Source organism: Sabethes cyaneus, chromosome 3 (genome assembly GCF_943734655.1).
Source record: "Sabethes cyaneus chromosome 3, idSabCyanKW18_F2, whole genome shotgun sequence".
Lineage (NCBI taxonomy): Eukaryota > Metazoa > Arthropoda > Insecta > Diptera > Culicidae > Sabethes > Sabethes cyaneus.
Window position 1 is genome coordinate 34,166,849 of NC_071355.1, and position 16,911 is coordinate 34,183,759.

The 16,911-nt window shown below is 35.0% G+C and overlaps 1 protein-coding gene across 1 annotated transcript in view; it reads right to left on the bottom strand.

The window, feature by feature from the left end:
• The window catches only part of LOC128739455 (uncharacterized), a 203,793-nt gene that overhangs the window by 90,413 nt on the left and 96,469 nt on the right, over nt 1–16,911 (bottom strand). The window lies entirely within an intron of this gene.

A 16,911-nucleotide genomic window follows, 5' to 3' on the forward strand; every position in this document is an offset into this window, starting at 1 on the left:
ATTCTTCCTCGGACACTTCCTGTGGGAGATTTTTTCCCTAAAAACAATTTTTTACGAAAAATATAAGAGATTCAAAACTGTACAAAACAATTGTAAACACAAAGTATATTAGGGGAATGTCGGTACTCTTGTACTTTTAAAGTTTACGTTGAAATGGTTCGGTGAATTACTGGTTAATTTCGATCATATGATTTATTTATAGACCGTAAAATCATTTTATGCTGCATAATTACTGAACGATTTTGTTTTTTGCTATTCAAATACTCTGATTGAATCACTCTATTTGCTTTTGATCACAGCAATATTACATTCGAAGTAGTATTTACGATTGATTTTAAAGCTCATAGGTCACCTTCAAAAGCGAAAGCACCGAACATCAAAAACGGCTTCTGCCATTGTCAACGCCACATCAAAGCTGCTGCTCATTCACACTCCTGAAATAATTATGCAATATGTTTGTTTTGCGATTCGTGGCCACTGTTTTCCTAGTAATTACACATGAAATCGATTTGTTCTGTTTGAAATTCACCTGCCAGCCGCTAATGTCGTTGCACCTGGCCTGGCTCGTTTATCGGTACCAACAACTGAAGATTAAAACATCGAAACCATTCGGTATAAATTCAGCCATCATTAAAAATCGAACCAATTAATTAGCATAAACAAACTAGCGAGGCAAAACATAAAACCAGCCATCGTCCACCCACTCGAATGGCATTAGCCTCGGCAGCGCAGCTTAAGAGAGCAGTAGCAGTAGACGTCGGTGAACATTATCGAGTTTTTCACCTCGTGCCTGTCTGCTCCACGGCGGTGATTTGTGGACTCCATAAAGTATAATCCGGCAGCACTTCATCACAGCCATTTATCTCGAAAATAGAAATTATGGCCGCCAGTAATAAACAATAATTCTGCCCGGCTTCGCGCTTTCTGCTGTTTTGCTGGCTCCTGCTGCTGCTGCTGCTGCTAAGCTCACCGGTCGGTCGGTCGCGTCGGCGGTCGTCATTGTTTTCCCCTAATACTGAGCGCTGTAATTTTCCTTAACCGGAGGTACTTTTGTTCCCATTAGCGCACTACTTTTTTCCTCTTTTTGTATTTGAAGCACATTTGTGTTGCGTTTGCCAAGCACTGGAAGCGCCTAATCTCTTTCTGTTGAGGTACCAACTTGCTCTTACTGTTATCCTTGATGTTGTGTACAGAGAATTTGTGCTCTTGTTTAAAAATTGCAAGAGGCTATACCTGCGAGTGTTAAGAGTCTGATACAAAGCGGATTCATTTATAAATTTCAGCTTCCACAAACTTAACACCATTGAGAGCTGATTCTTAGCAAACAACGAAAGCTTCCGAATACATTGTGTTGAAGCAACTTAATCACTTTTTCCGGGAAATTTTGAGTTGAACACCAAAGCAAACCCTCTCAGCTCGTGTGGGATTAATTTACGGATTTGTGTAATACTCGTATGTTAATATTTGATTTGGTTTAATTCATTACCAAAAAGCTTTTACCAGTCATCACGAAGCCAACGTGCAAACAAATGTTGACCTCCCAATCTAATTGTCCGTTTATTCAATTTTAAAACTTAATTTTCCCGCAAGCCAAACATTTTCGAAATCTCGGTCCAACGCAGCTGGTAGCGATGATTATTGCAAATCATCGAATTCCACCCAAATTTCGTTAGCAAACAGTCCCTTCCGGAACCGTTACGTCCGCCGGTCGGTGGGAAACCCACTATCACCGCTATCCACCGCAAAACGCGCTTCAAACCGCGACACCTGGTTTCACCCAGGTACATACAAATCTATAGATAATGAAAATAATAACCAATTTTCAATTTAGTGTCACGGTGCGGTTGAACAACGGTAAATCAGATACGATTGAATGCCCTGATCCCTGGACCACCCCGCCGGTGCCGGCCGACCGAGCGTACCTCATCAAGCCAACGAGTCCTGGCGAGTCAATGTGAAATTTAAGCCAAAAACCACTGCGCTTGTACAGGCCGGTCGATCGATCGTTTTGTGTAACGTTGACCACCGAAACGACATCATTTTCGAAACCAACTGACCCTGTTGGCTTCCTGCTTCCCTGGCGAGCGTTCCCGGCCAGCGCGCGCAAAACTTTCCGTCTCGTTTCCTGAACCGGGGAAGTAACGCATTTGTGGGGCGGCGTAACTTCTAATGAATTTCCACTCCAGCCAGATGAAAGAGGCAGACGCGCTTTTTTTCCTTTCCTGCCAACAGGGAGTCGAATTTTATTGTTGAAAAAAAAAGTTCGAGAGGTTTTTTTGACTGTATCGAGTGCGACAGTCGTAGTTTTTGTTTTTTATATTCACACTGTACATCACTCGTTTATAATAAGATAATCGGGTCAGTTTCCGGTGGAACGTGATTAGGTTGCATTTGTGGACGACAATTTTTTTTGTGCAAAACAAACAACATTCGGATAGTTGGAGTGTAGAGAGCTCATTGATAAATAATGTGAACTGAAAAGTGAAGAGCCTAAATTGACTCCTTGAGGAACCCCTACAGAATATAATAAAATAAATCCAATTTTTAACGATTTTACACATAAATTACGACCAGTATGGCAAAACCTCATTTATGTTATTATAATGGACTTACTGGGTGAATTGCATTACCGATTGATCAAAATGCATAGAGTAAATAATAAGCTTCTGTTTGCTCATTATTACAGTAAAGACTATCCCGGAAGCGGAAAGTATGAACTCAGTCAGAAACCATTGCTATTTCACAGTCATTTAGATTTAGTTCATTATTGTGGCTGCATCCTATTATTAACTTTAACCTTACAGCACCTGTGCAGCAGTATACGTTTTATAGCCATATTTGTCTAAAAAACTTGGACTTTCAACAGAACAACGTTAAAAAAATATACATAAACAGTGTACAGAACCCCTATTTTCACTTAATAGGGAAGTGAAAGCTGTAACTGAGAAAATCGTGTGAAAATCGATCAAGTACTTCAGTGAGGAAAAAATGGAAAACGGGTCAAAACAAAACTTCTGCCAGCCCTCGTTTGGATAACCGTATAATGAAGGCAAAATAAGGAAGTTTCAGTGAGGTGCACTTGTGTGCACAAGGTGAGTTACTGACCTTTCAAAAGCGTGTTTTAAAACGAAAATTTTCCAAAAATCGTAGAATGGAGAATCTTTTTTGCACAATCAATTTATTCATTGCTAAAATTTCGACCGAATAGGTTAAAAATATCAATACTTTTTTACGTTAAACTTCATAGGGAAAACGGGATGTGTTTATTAACACGGTACACAACGCGTATCGTTCATACAAACATAAAAAACCTTTTACCGATCGGTTTCAGCAAACAGTAGCTTATGGACGGGGTAATGCCCAACTAAATTGGATTTGAAATTATACTTAAAACTGAACTTTAGATTAGACATATGAATTTGAATTTGAATTCGGATTTGAACTTGAGCGTCATTTTTTATATCTGTACCTATAAGGCTTACACAAATTTGAAAAAAAGTTTATGTCACCCCCCCTTCAAAAATTTTCGAAATTTGAAGGGGCGAAAAAATAAAGTGCAATAATGTTGCATTCTTTAATGGTAAGCAGATTTTTACAATCCAATAAGTTTACAACTCTAAATTACACAATTCGTGCAAAGTTGAAGTAATTTACCCGTTAGTCTCGATCAACTATCCTACACCATCTATGCTTTCTGATTCCTGCTACAGGTAACAGGCGACAATTGTGCTTAACCTCTAAGTTCCGACGCCAAAAATTGGGGTGCTTGGAATTAGACTTTTGGCTCTATTTACTTTAAATTTTGTTCCATTTTAATTCAACTTGCTTTAAAAGAACCGAATTAGATTAAGGCATCAATCAACTAAACAATGTATTAGTGAAATTAGCTACCACTTTTGACGAAGATATTCCGAATTGCTGTAGGATTATATTTTACTGTCATAGATAGTCGATAAGATTAAAATAGAAATACAACAAATTACACACTACGGAATATCAGCTTTCGGTGCTTTCGGGGCTCCAAATTGATCGTTTTATTCCGTAGTGTCCATGTACCTACCCTAATTTTTTATTTAAGGGACGAAAAACTTAAAGATACAATTTTTTCCATGCATTGGACGCATGCAGAAAGGATGTCACTGAACTGTTCTAAACTTCTCTGGCTATTGTCATGTTATGATTATCATTGGGATCAACGGTGGCCCCGACCATTACATCAAATCAAGTCATGTTAAGTTATATTGCTTTTTTATTGAGCTTTAGTATGGAAATGTACGAAGGTGAAATTAAATTGGAATAACACTTTCATTGCTAGGCAGTCGAAACAGTTTATCTCTCCAAACATTTCAATAGTTCGCATAATCCTAGAGCTTTCGAAGAAAGATCTAAACATTTATACTGATCTTTACTGATTTATACTTCATCCGAAGTGCAGCACCAGACTGGACAAATGCTACTAGTCAAACAATGACAATCGCTTCTGATAGTGCCGTTTGCATCCCTTTTTTGTATTATAGTCACTTTAACAGCTTATGTCATTCGCGACCTTCTGCGGGGCTGGAATTTGAACCTTAATATATCAATATACGTTATTGTTGAGAACCAGCATCAGCTGAGGAATGCACTATGGGCCAGAAATTGAAATTTCGGGACAAATATATTTGCGGTTAAACGGCGTATCTCAGCTCAATGTAGTCTACGGCAACTTTTTGAATGAAAAAATGATGCATCTTTTGAAGGGGTCGTCTAATATTTACGTGTTACTTTAACAACAATTTTAGTAATAACTTTTTGAGTAAATTTTTTTTCACCTTTTTGGTTTCAGAATATTAATAATAAACCAATTTCAAGTATTTTTGCTGAAGATATCAAACTTCCACCTTTTACCCATTTTCAGCAATAGACCTCTGTTTATAAACGACCCCTCAAATCACATTTATTCTTGTAACATGTTTATTTCAACAGACAGCTCAATGTGATGTTCTAGACAACATTTTGCACATTAAAGAGGAATATTTTTGCTGGAGACTGTTTCGCTTTTTCTGCATAAATAATAAGATATAACTGTTTTTAGGCTAAAAACCGTTTGATGGCTACTTGAAAATGGTTTATCTTTAATATTTTGAAACCAAAAAGGTAAAACAAAGTTTACTCAAAAAGTTATTACTTGTTGTTAAAGTAACGCTTAAATATTGGACGACCCCTTCAAAATATGCATCAATTTTTTATTCAAAAAGTTGCCGAAGACTACATTGAGCTGAGACATGCTGTTTAACCGCAAATATTTTTGTTCCGAAATTTTAATTTCTGGCCCACAGTGGAATGGGCTGATATTCATATGACTAAAAGGTTGACCAACAAACAAGCGGTTTCACACGTGAATGGTGTTAGAAATTTTTTTCTTAAAAAATGTCAGTAGCATAGCACATGCGTTCCAAGTAAAACAGTTTTAGGGACCCAAAGAGCTTTTTACGAGAAGATTAGATTCCGATACTATTTCGTGGTTACCGAGTTCTGAACTAATAAGTGACAGAGATTTGGATTATTCTAAAATACAAGGTAACTAACCGAGTGACATGCAAGTAAAAAACCCGAATTAATCCACCTAGCGGCGTGACCTAGCCTTTCTACTGCCACAATAATCATTATTTAATTTCTCAGCAACATCTATAATTAACTTGACTATATTTTTAAATATCCGTTCCGTATTCCTCAAAATCCTTATTTGCCAGTAAAATTCACAACGTATTGCGTAGAATAATTATATTTTCTTTCCTTGGGTGCGTAAATACTTGTAAGCGTCATTTATGTTATTTGATGAACACCTTGTTTAGTTTTATAATCGGTCGGCCTTAACTTTCGGGTTTCAGAGCCACATACTAAACTTGTTTTGAACTGACAATATGAAATATGTGTTCATAGCATATTTTTTGATATTTTTTTTGATTTTTTTTTTGATATTTTGATATTAATACCATGCGTTCAAAAGTTAGCATCTTTGAAAAACAAGAGTTCAGAAAAATTATTATTATACTTAGTTTTTGAAGAAAAAGGATATCTACAACAAAATGATTATTCTCAAAATTTTACTATTAGTTTGCTTGGCTTCAATTTTGCAATATATCTGAATTAGAAAAAATAACTGAATAGAGCATTAGATATGAAAAAGAGAAATTGAACTTTTTCTTAGCTGGAGCTCCTTCAGATAATTATTTTTGCATGAAAATCGAAACTTGAGCTTCTTTTGAATGTACTTTCATGAAAAGATAGTCATTAGCTTGATCGCATCGTTTTTACAATGTTAGGGGTTAGGAAAACAAGATGAGGTCGAAAAATAGTGCAAAAGCTGCACCATAAACATGCTTGAGAATGAGAAATATGATCGATATGATTTCCAGTGCTGGTCATTTTTGATTTATTTATTAAAACATGATACATGACATAAGACATTTGTCCTTTAAAATATCACTAACGAAAACAAATCGTACAAAGTTACTACCGTGCAACGTTTACTTCGTTTACTATTTTTCATATAACATTTCTAAGCTCTAGTATCTATGGATTGAAAAGAGCATATATTGATGCGCAAAATTTGTATGAAATTTGTATAAATTTATTTGGAAAAATCAACTCACTAGTATTTTGATCCTATACAACACTATACTTATATACTTAAATTAACTGCTTTTCTCCGCTTTTTGCTTTGCGTGCAATTGTGAGTAACAGCAAGTGAAGAAAATGACAATTGAAATCTAAAATCAAAGAAAAGAAAAAACTTTGCAATTGAATCCCGCTATTTAATATTTATTTGCGACAGATACGTAGCTCGCCTACAACATGCAGGCTTCATCAGTGTCTTTTTTCAAAGCGTATACGTATCTGTCGCGAATAAATATTAAATAGTGGAATTTAATCGGTAAAAGTTTTTTTCTTTTCTTTTATTTCAGAGTTCGTATTCCACGAAGAGGCTTCAAAAACTTCTGACTTTTGACATGTTTCTCACTTTTCTTGAATTTCATTGCAAATTGTCATCACATACACATACATACATACATACATACATACATACATACATACATACATACATACATACATACATACATACATACATACATACATACATACATACATACATACATACATACATACATACATACATACATACATACATACATACATACATACATACATACATACATACATACATACATACATACATACATACATACATACATACATACATACATACATACATACATACATACATACATACATACATACATACATACATACATACATACATACATACATACATACATACATACATACATACATACATACATACATACATACATCGCACACATTGAATACAATCAACATTTGTTTGATATGTTTTGATTTCACACGTTTTAATGGTTTAATATACGGTGCTTAAGTGTTAAAATTTGAATAACTTTTGAATCAACCGTCCGATTTTAAATAACTCGGTTTCGTTTGATAGATCTCAGCAGTAATTTTCAAATAATAATAAAATGTGTGATGTTTTTCATTGAATTAATTCTTAAATGTTAAAAAAATATGTTTTAAATCCTATTTTTTCACATTTCTTTATGTAACTTTCAAACTACAGGTCCAATCATCGTGAAATTTGGAAGTTAAGGGTTTGTAAGGCTCCTCTTTCATATGCAATCAATTTTGTTCAAATCGGTTAAGGGATCTATGAGATAATGAAGTCCCATATTTTTCGTATTTTTATACATAACTTTTGAACTAAAAGTCCGATCAAAATGAAATTCAATAGCGACCAATGGGACACCTAGACCTTTCATTTGACACTAAGAACATTAAAATCGGTCCAGCCATCTCCGAGAAAAGTGAGTGAGATTAAAAGCGTTACATACACACACACACACACACACACACACACATACATACACACACACAGAAAATGCTCAGTTTTCGAAACTGAGTCGAATGGTATATAACATTCGGCCCGCAGGACCTTCTTTCCATTTCCGGTTTTCCAAGTGATTTCTATACCTTTATACTATATATTTATATAGTAGAAAGGCAAAACAAAATTCCAATGAAGGTCGTCAAGTTATACCTTTATGGCTCTCTAAGGTGATCCTGTAGCACTCCATTATTTTCACTGTACTGTAGAACTTTTTTGTATTGAATTTTTATTGATCTGGGAAAATATACACTGGTTTCTTCTCCTTTGTTTAGTTATTGAAGGTTTGATATTATTATTTTTTTCTTGCCCCCCTCCTTGAACAATATTTCGAGACCAGGACATAAACTTTTTTCCAAATTTGTATAAGCCTAATTGAACTGCAAATTGGACTTCAACAGGACCTGAATTGGAAGTTAATTAGACTTCTAATTGAACTTTGAGTCGAACGTAAATTGAAATTAAATTAGTCTAGATGTTGAATAAAATTGGACTTCAAATTAGACTTTTAATCGAAGCTGAAAATTAGAATTAGAATGAGGAATTGGAATTAAATTGGATTTTGAAAATGACAATAGCTTGAAATTGGTTCCGAAATAAAACTGGGAAGTGAAACTCAATGAGAGTTGAAATTGCTCTTGAAATCGATAGTGAAATTGAAATTTTTAAATTTAGGCTAGAAATTGGCTTTAAAATGGAACATTGAAATTTGACCTCAATTAAACTTTAAATTACGCTTAGAATAAGACTTCAAAATGGAGGTGACTTATTTTACTTCATCGGGGGTGACTTAGGTTTCAAATTGGACCTTAATTGGACCTGAAATTGCACTGGAAATTGAACTACAAATTCGCTTTAAAATAAGACATTGTAATTAGAACTCAATTGGGAATTCAAATTACCCTTTAAATTAGACATGAAATCTGACAGTAAATTGCACTAGAATTTGAACCTGAAATCGGAAGTAAAATTGAAACTAAACTAGACTTGAAATTGTTCTTAAAATGGAATCCGACCTCAATTAGGTTTCAAATAACGCTTAGAATTAGACTTCAAATCAGAGTTGAAAATGGATATTTAAAATAGACTCGGAATTGTACTTTAAATGAGACATTACATTGGACAGACCAATTTAATTGGAATTAAATTCAACTTGGATTCTTTAGACTTAAAATGGGACATTGAATTGGATTTTAAATTGGACTTAAACTAGGACCTCAATTGGACTTGAAATTTCCCTTTAAATCTAACATTAAACTGCACAAAAATTTGGACGTGAAATTGGACCTAAAATAGCACATTGAAATTTGACCTCAGTTAGACCTCAAATTACACTAAGAATTAGACGTTAAATCGGTGGAGAAAATGGAACTTTATTAGACTTGTAATTGAACTTAAAATGAGACATTAAATTGGACATAAGATCGGAGGTGAAATCGGAATTATATTAAACTTGGATTATTCAGACTTTAAGTCGGACATTAAATTGGATATGAAATAGGATTGAAATTAGATTTTTTTCCTTATTTTTGAAATTTTTAATCCGCGGCTGATTAGATTTTGGAATGGAACTTTAAATTTAATTTGAAATTAGACTTCAAATTGGACCTTAATGGGACTTGAAATTGGTGGTGAAATCTATACCTATAAAAAATCAGAGAGGTTGTGTACAAGACTCGACCGCATATATAGGTGACGCAGGACTACGTAAGTCTCTTTGTAGTGATGGTAGCATGTATTCATGCTTGTAATCATTTCGATCAATTCGATTCTTCATGTATACATGCTATATGCAACATATATACATGCGTTGTATGTAACGTTTATCAAAGCAGTAACATTGCATACGTTCAATTCTCAAAAGAATGTGAATTTGAAAACAATTTAACAAAATTAAGAACACAAACTATTACTTTCCTGCCACCTTACTGAAATTAAAGATTGTTTTTATTATCGTGGTTTCCCACGTTGAAGGGATTTTACCAATTCAATCCTATTTTATCAAAAGCACATCTTTTCACTACACTTCTAATGAAACGGCAAGCATGCGTATTCATACAGAGTCGTATTATAACCGAACACTACAGCTGTAGCACATTTTTCAAACACAGATATCAAATTCGCCGAGGTTTAATCGTCTCGCAGTAAAGAATTTGCGATCTGTTGGGACAACGAACTTGTGTCATTTTTTCTGGCACACTTTCCTAACACAGACATCAGATTGGACTAGGTTTAATCGTGTTCGTAAGAAATCTGTTGGCTCGAGGGGGCTTTGTCACTCTTTCTGGCGTACTTCCCAAGCAAGGACATCAAAATGGTCTAGGTTGAACCGCGGTGTCAAGAAATCTTGTTGAAATGAGGCAACTTGGTCACTTGTTTTGGCTTACTTCCCAAGCACAGATATCAAATTGGTATAGGCTTAGATCATCGTAAAGAATCTTCCAACCAATCACGAAGGGAGAATTCTGGTAAAACATAGGTTTATTATTTTCAATTTTTCAATAGTTCAACATCAAAAATCCATGCTTTTCTTCATTTGGGTCAATTCTTAGAAGATTTTCCGATCGATTGGTGTAAGAATATTGAAAATCGATCGGAAAACCGCTGAGCTATTAGCGCTCAAAACCTTTCATTTTTTGTGACGCTCGCATTTTTCGATTTTTTGGAATGACACCCTATCTCAAAACTTGCCGTAAGACGTAGTCCTACGTCAAAAGGATTTCTGTCTGTCTGTCTGTCTGTCCCTATGTTCCTTTTAGAATCGAAAACTACTGAACCGATCAGCGTGAAAATTTGCATATGGCGGTTTTTGGGACCAGGGAAGGTTCTTATGATGGTTAGAGACCCCTCCTCTCACTAAGAGGGGGGGCTCCCATACAAATAAAACACAAATTTCTGCATAACTCGAGAATTAATCAAGCAAATGGAACAAAATTTTACATGTGGGTATTTTTGGAGACAAGAATTTTTTCTTTGATGAATTGAAACCCTTTACCTTTTTAGGAGGGGGGGCTCCCATACAAATGAAATGCAAATTTCCTTATAACTCGCGAACTAACCAAGCAAATGGAACCAAATTTAGCATGTGGCTGTTTTTGTAGGCAATTTTTTTTTCTATGGTGAATTGAGACCCCTCCCCTCTTTGGGAGGGGAATAATGACCCCTCTACCTTTTAAGAGGGGGGGCTTCCATACACATGAAATACAAATTTCCTCATAACTCGAGAGCTAATCAAGCAAATGGAACAAAATTTGACTTGTGGGTGTTTTTAGAGGCATGAAATTTTTCTATGATGAATTAGGACCCCTTAACTTTTTAGGAGGGGGGGGGCTTCCATACAAATGAAATACAAATTTCCTCATAACTCGAGAACTAATTAATCAAATGGAACCATATTTTGCATGTGGGTGTTTTCGGAGTCATGAATTTTTTCTATGATGAATTAGGATCCCTCTCCCTTTTTTGGAGGGGGGGGGCTCCTATACAAATGAAATAGAAATTTCCTTATACCTCGAAAAGTAATCAAGCAAATGGAACCAAATTTGGCATGTGGGGGGTTTTGGAGGCAGGATTTTTTTAATGATGGTTTGAGACTCCTCACTCCTGTGGTAGGGGGATAAGGGTAAAATAAGGGTAACCCGAGCAGGAGCGAAGAGCAAAATAATATCAAAATGTGTTATGGAAATCGAATAACACATATAAAAATTTGATCTTGTTTTGGCTGACATAGTTGGTAAAATAACAAAAAATAATATCAAAATTTTGCTCCATTAGGGCCAAAAGAATAACTACTTGGGTTATTTGAATAACAAAGCAATAACATGACTGTACTCAGAGTTTAGAATAACATATTTTAGTATTATTAAGGTATTGAATAACAAATGCAGTAGCATATGAGAAATTAAAAAATTATTTTATAAAATATTTATAATCTAAAATCTCTTTAATCTCAAAAAAAATTTCATGGAATATATCTAATGTCATTTTAAGGTCAAAATAAGATATGATAACAAAATCAGTTATTAAACTCATCTTACAACCTCTGTTTTAAATATCTACCCAATAACAGAATGTGCTATCAATGTATCTCCATATCTATTAAATAAAAAAAAATAGCATTATAACACAGTTTGATATTGTTTTTATATTATTTTGCTCTCCGCTCCTGCTCGGGAATGTCTTAACATTGGTTTAAACCCAAGATTTTGCTTTTCGAGATTTGAAATTGCGCTTGAAATTCGACTCGAAGTCGGTGGTAAAATTGAAATTTAATTAGACTACAAATTGGCTTTAAAATGGGACATTGAAGTTGAACCTTAATTGAACTTCGAATTCAGCCTTTAAAATTAGACATCGAATTGGACTCAAAATTGGACATTAAACTGCATTTGAACTTCAAATCGGACGTGAAAAAAGAACTGAATTAAACTTTGAATTGGAACATTAAGTGAGACATTAAAATGGACAGACCAAATTGGACTCGAGATCGACGGTGAAATTGGAATGGAATTAAATTAAACTCGCATTGGACTTTAAATGGGACATTAAATTGGATATGAAATCGGTCTTAAATTGGATTTTGAAATTAAACTTTAAAATTGTTCTAATATTGATATCTCAATGGAACTTGAATTTTCTTGCGGTGGTGAAATTGAAGTTTAATTAGACTCTAGTGACTTTTAAATGAGACATTCAAATTAGACCTCAATTGGACTTCAAATTAGACTTGCACTTGAAAATGGACTTCAAATTGCAGGTGAAAATGGAACATAATTAAATTTGAATTTGGACTTAGAGTGAGACATTAAATTGGTGAGACTAAATTGGACTTGAAATCAGAGGTGAAAATGGAATTAAATTAAGCCTGGATTGGACTTGAAATGGGACATTCAAAATGGATGAGAAATCGGACTTAAATTGGAGTCTGAAATTAAGCTTTAAATTTATTCCGAAAATAAACTGGGAATTGAACTTAATGGGACTTGAAATTGCACTTTAAATCGGTAGTGAAACTTAATTAGACTAGAAATTGGCTTTAAAATGGGACATTTAAAGTGGACCTCTACTAGACTTTAAGTTACGCTTAAAATTAGACTTCAAATCGGAGGTGAAAATGGAACTAAAATTGATTTGAAATGGTGCTTAAAGTGAGACATTAAATTGGACAGACTAGATTGGACTTGAGATCGGAGGTGAAATTGGAATTATATCAAACTCGGATTAGTTAGACTTAAAGTGGGACATTAAGTTGGATAAGAAATCGGACTTAGACTTCAAACTGAACCATACAGTCACCCCAGTATTACGGGCCACCCAGTATTATGGGCCAGTCTTTACTTTACGTTAGTTTTATACATAGAAAACTAATATTTAACCATCGAGTATGAGTTTAATAGACAGAAGCAACATTCCGCTGCATGCTTGACAGTAATACACTTAGTTCCAATACGTTAATTTTCCTAGTTTTCCGATAATTGTCAGTAGGCTCCAATCGACCGTCGATTTGTTGTTATTTTTGCGGTTGTTATAAAAAGTCGGTAGTGAATTATAAGCTGAATAGCGGCGTAAATTTTTATGTCTGGGCGCAAAATGGGTGGGAATCGAGGGAATAGGTATGTATTCATTGAATTAAGGCGAAACCACTTAGAAAAATTCATTTTCCGCTTTAATATACGAAGTTAAACAATGGCCCATAATACTGGGAGCAAAATTAACTTTTCCCAGTATTATGGGTCAAGCATATAGATCAACAGTACTTGCTGTTTTTGACTAAAATTGTAATTTGTTTTCAGTAAAACGAAAAAACGTGCAAGGAACATCAATATACAGAAATCGAAGCACTATGATCCTGATATATTGCATCAGGCTCTTGATCTAGCAAGACAAACCGAAAAAGTTGAGGAAGTTGCAAGGGATCACAATCTACCGTACAGTACAGTTCCGCGTTAATTTTGGAAACCATCCAAAACTAATACGCTAGGACCAAATACTTTTCCTCTTCCTGAACTTACTTACTTTACTTAGTTGGCTAGCCGTCTTAAGACAAAGCCTGATGAACAAAGTTTCTCCAATGCATTCGGTTGCGGGCCAACACTCTCCAATCAATTCTTCAATTTTTCTTTCCTGGGTGGACTACTGTATCGCCCGGGTGTTTACTGTATGACCTGCACTTCTTTTTGCTATAATCGCTATTGAATGAGCGATATGCTTATTAAATTTTATGCGTGGTTGTGTGTATTGTGGCTGGCAGTGGGGAATAAGTGGGTAAAGTAGATCAAGCTTTGAAGGAAGGAAGGATTCTTTACCCACTTATTCCTCACTGCCAGTAGTGCCAGTACTATCCCACATTATAGCCGTCAGAGGACGCATTCGTTTCTCTGACCATCCAAGTAGCACACTTTAGGTCCATTCAGTTGACGTAACCGGATTACAACTGAAATTAGTCATAATTCGGTTACCACAGCTACTTTGTAACAACCGTGCTAGTAGCGCAGGGGTGACATTGCGATTTTCGTTTCGAATGATTTTGGTTCGTTTCGACCACGTTAAACAAATGGGCGAAACGAACCAAAATCTCTCGAAAAGAGAATCGCAATGTCACCACAGTACACTTAACTATAGGAGGGACTTTTGCACTATCAAGAGTGGGCAAATTTAGAATTCAGCATGAAGGAAAAGTAAATGAGGTGGGGGGCCTGAGAATAAACCCATGCTAAAGTCACTTGACATCGAATGGCTTGATTCTACCAAGATTCGAACCCACGACCACTCGCATGTCAAAGTAGACTCGGTAACCTTGCGGCTACTGAGCCCCCCTTTGAATCAGTTTGATAAGCTTCCTGAAGAAAAATCTAAAATTGAATATAATCTCATCTCACTCAGACAGTTGCTGAGTACTGTACAAGATATAACAAGATCCCTAAATCGAGAGAATTCACACACACACCCATTTTTCTTGAAATAACACCAATTTGTTTTACTGGCTCATAATACTGGGGACATTGACCCATAATTCTGACCAGGTTTAAAAGTGGCCCATAATACTGGGAACGGAATATGCTTACATTTTGTTGTTCTGCAAAAAAGTGTGTGATTTTGGAACAAGATTGCCTACAGAACATCAAAATATGATATATTTATAACCAATTTAGTTATAAATAAACTGTTAATTACTTAAATCTGTGTTAACCAATAATTTTGTAGCATCATCATGCTTAACTGGCCCATAATACTGGGATGACTGTATTTGGAACCAAACTGAGATATTGAAATTAGACCTTAATTATTGAACTTCAAATTGCACTTCAAATTAGATTTGTATTTGGGTTTAAAATTGCACCTGTAATTGGGTCTGAAATCGGAGGTGTAATTGGAACTAAATTACACTTGAAATTGGTCTTAAAATGGGACATTAACTTGGACATAAAATTGAACTTATGGTTGGACATAAAAATGGACTTGAATTTAAACTTAAAATTATAAGACTTAATGGACTTGAATTTAAACTTAAAATCATAATACTGGGGACATTGACCCATAATTCTGACCAGGTTTAAAAGTGGCCCATAATACTGGGAACGGAATATGCTTACATTTTGTTGTTCTGCAAAAAAGTGTGTGATTTTGGAACAAGATTGCCTACAGAACATCAAAATATGATATATTTATAACCAATTTAGTTATAAATAAACTGTTAATTACTTAAATCTGTGTTAACCAATAATTTTGTAGCATCATCATGCTTAACTGGCCCATAATACTGGGATGACTGTATTTGGAACCAAACTGAGATATTGAAATTAGACCTTAATTATTGAACTTCAAATTGCACTTCAAATTAGATTTGTATTTGGGTTTAAAATTGCACCTGTAATTGGGTCTGAAATCGGAGGTGTAATTGGAACTAAATTACACTTGAAATTGGTCTTAAAATGGGACATTAACTTGGACATAAAATTGAACTTATGGTTGGACATAAAAATGGACTTGAATTTAAACTTAAAATTATAAGACTTAAATTGGACTTGAAATTAAAGATAAAACTGGACTTCAGTCATTGTTTTTCCACATTAAATTTGTTATAGGACCTGGGGCACGTATTCCAGTGTGCCCCAGCCTGAGCCCACCAGTGGAAATGTGATCAAAAAGGGTAGCACGTCAAAAACAGACGTTTATTGCGCAAAAAATGTTTGGATTTGTGAACCTATAAGAAGCAGAAGTAGCCAAAATAGGCCCTAAATCAGGACGCATCGATCAGGTCCAGAGAACGAAAACTCCACGATACGATGCTTACTGGCAATACAAAATGCAATTCTCAGTAATTCAGCTTTAATTAAAACAATTCAATTTCCTAAGATTCTTTCGACAGATTGAGATGAATCCCAATCTCAAACGCAGATTCGGCTGATACAAATAGGCGGAACATCGCAGAAATGCGTTGATTGTAACCATAGCGGGTACGATCTAAAGCGATCCGAAGGATCTGTCTAACGAGGGAGCAGTACAACGCCTTCAGGTAGTGCGGATTCGTAATTCGGTGGATTCGGCAATAAAGCCAAGCTGTCGATTTGACTTAGATATAATCGACATGTAATGAACATGGAAGGTAAATTTTGCATCCTATAGAATACCAAGATCCGAACCACAAAGACATCATAAAAACTTGTCACTAAAAAGACTGTACTATACCTCATGAAAAACATTAGCAAGAAGATGCGCCAGCTTGCATACAATCGATAGACAGTAGAAATTGTGAATATTGAAATGTTGTACTAAGCTAATTTTAACAGTATATTTAATAAATGTTGAATTTCTAACATCATTGTTCTATTTTTAATAAAAACTGGGAGTTGCTCAAATTTTGAATGTTGAAGAAAACACGAGCGATTCTAATTTGTCTTTTTAACAATAGCTTTCACCTATCCGATATCGTGGGCTAGGCTAGTGACATTTTCCAA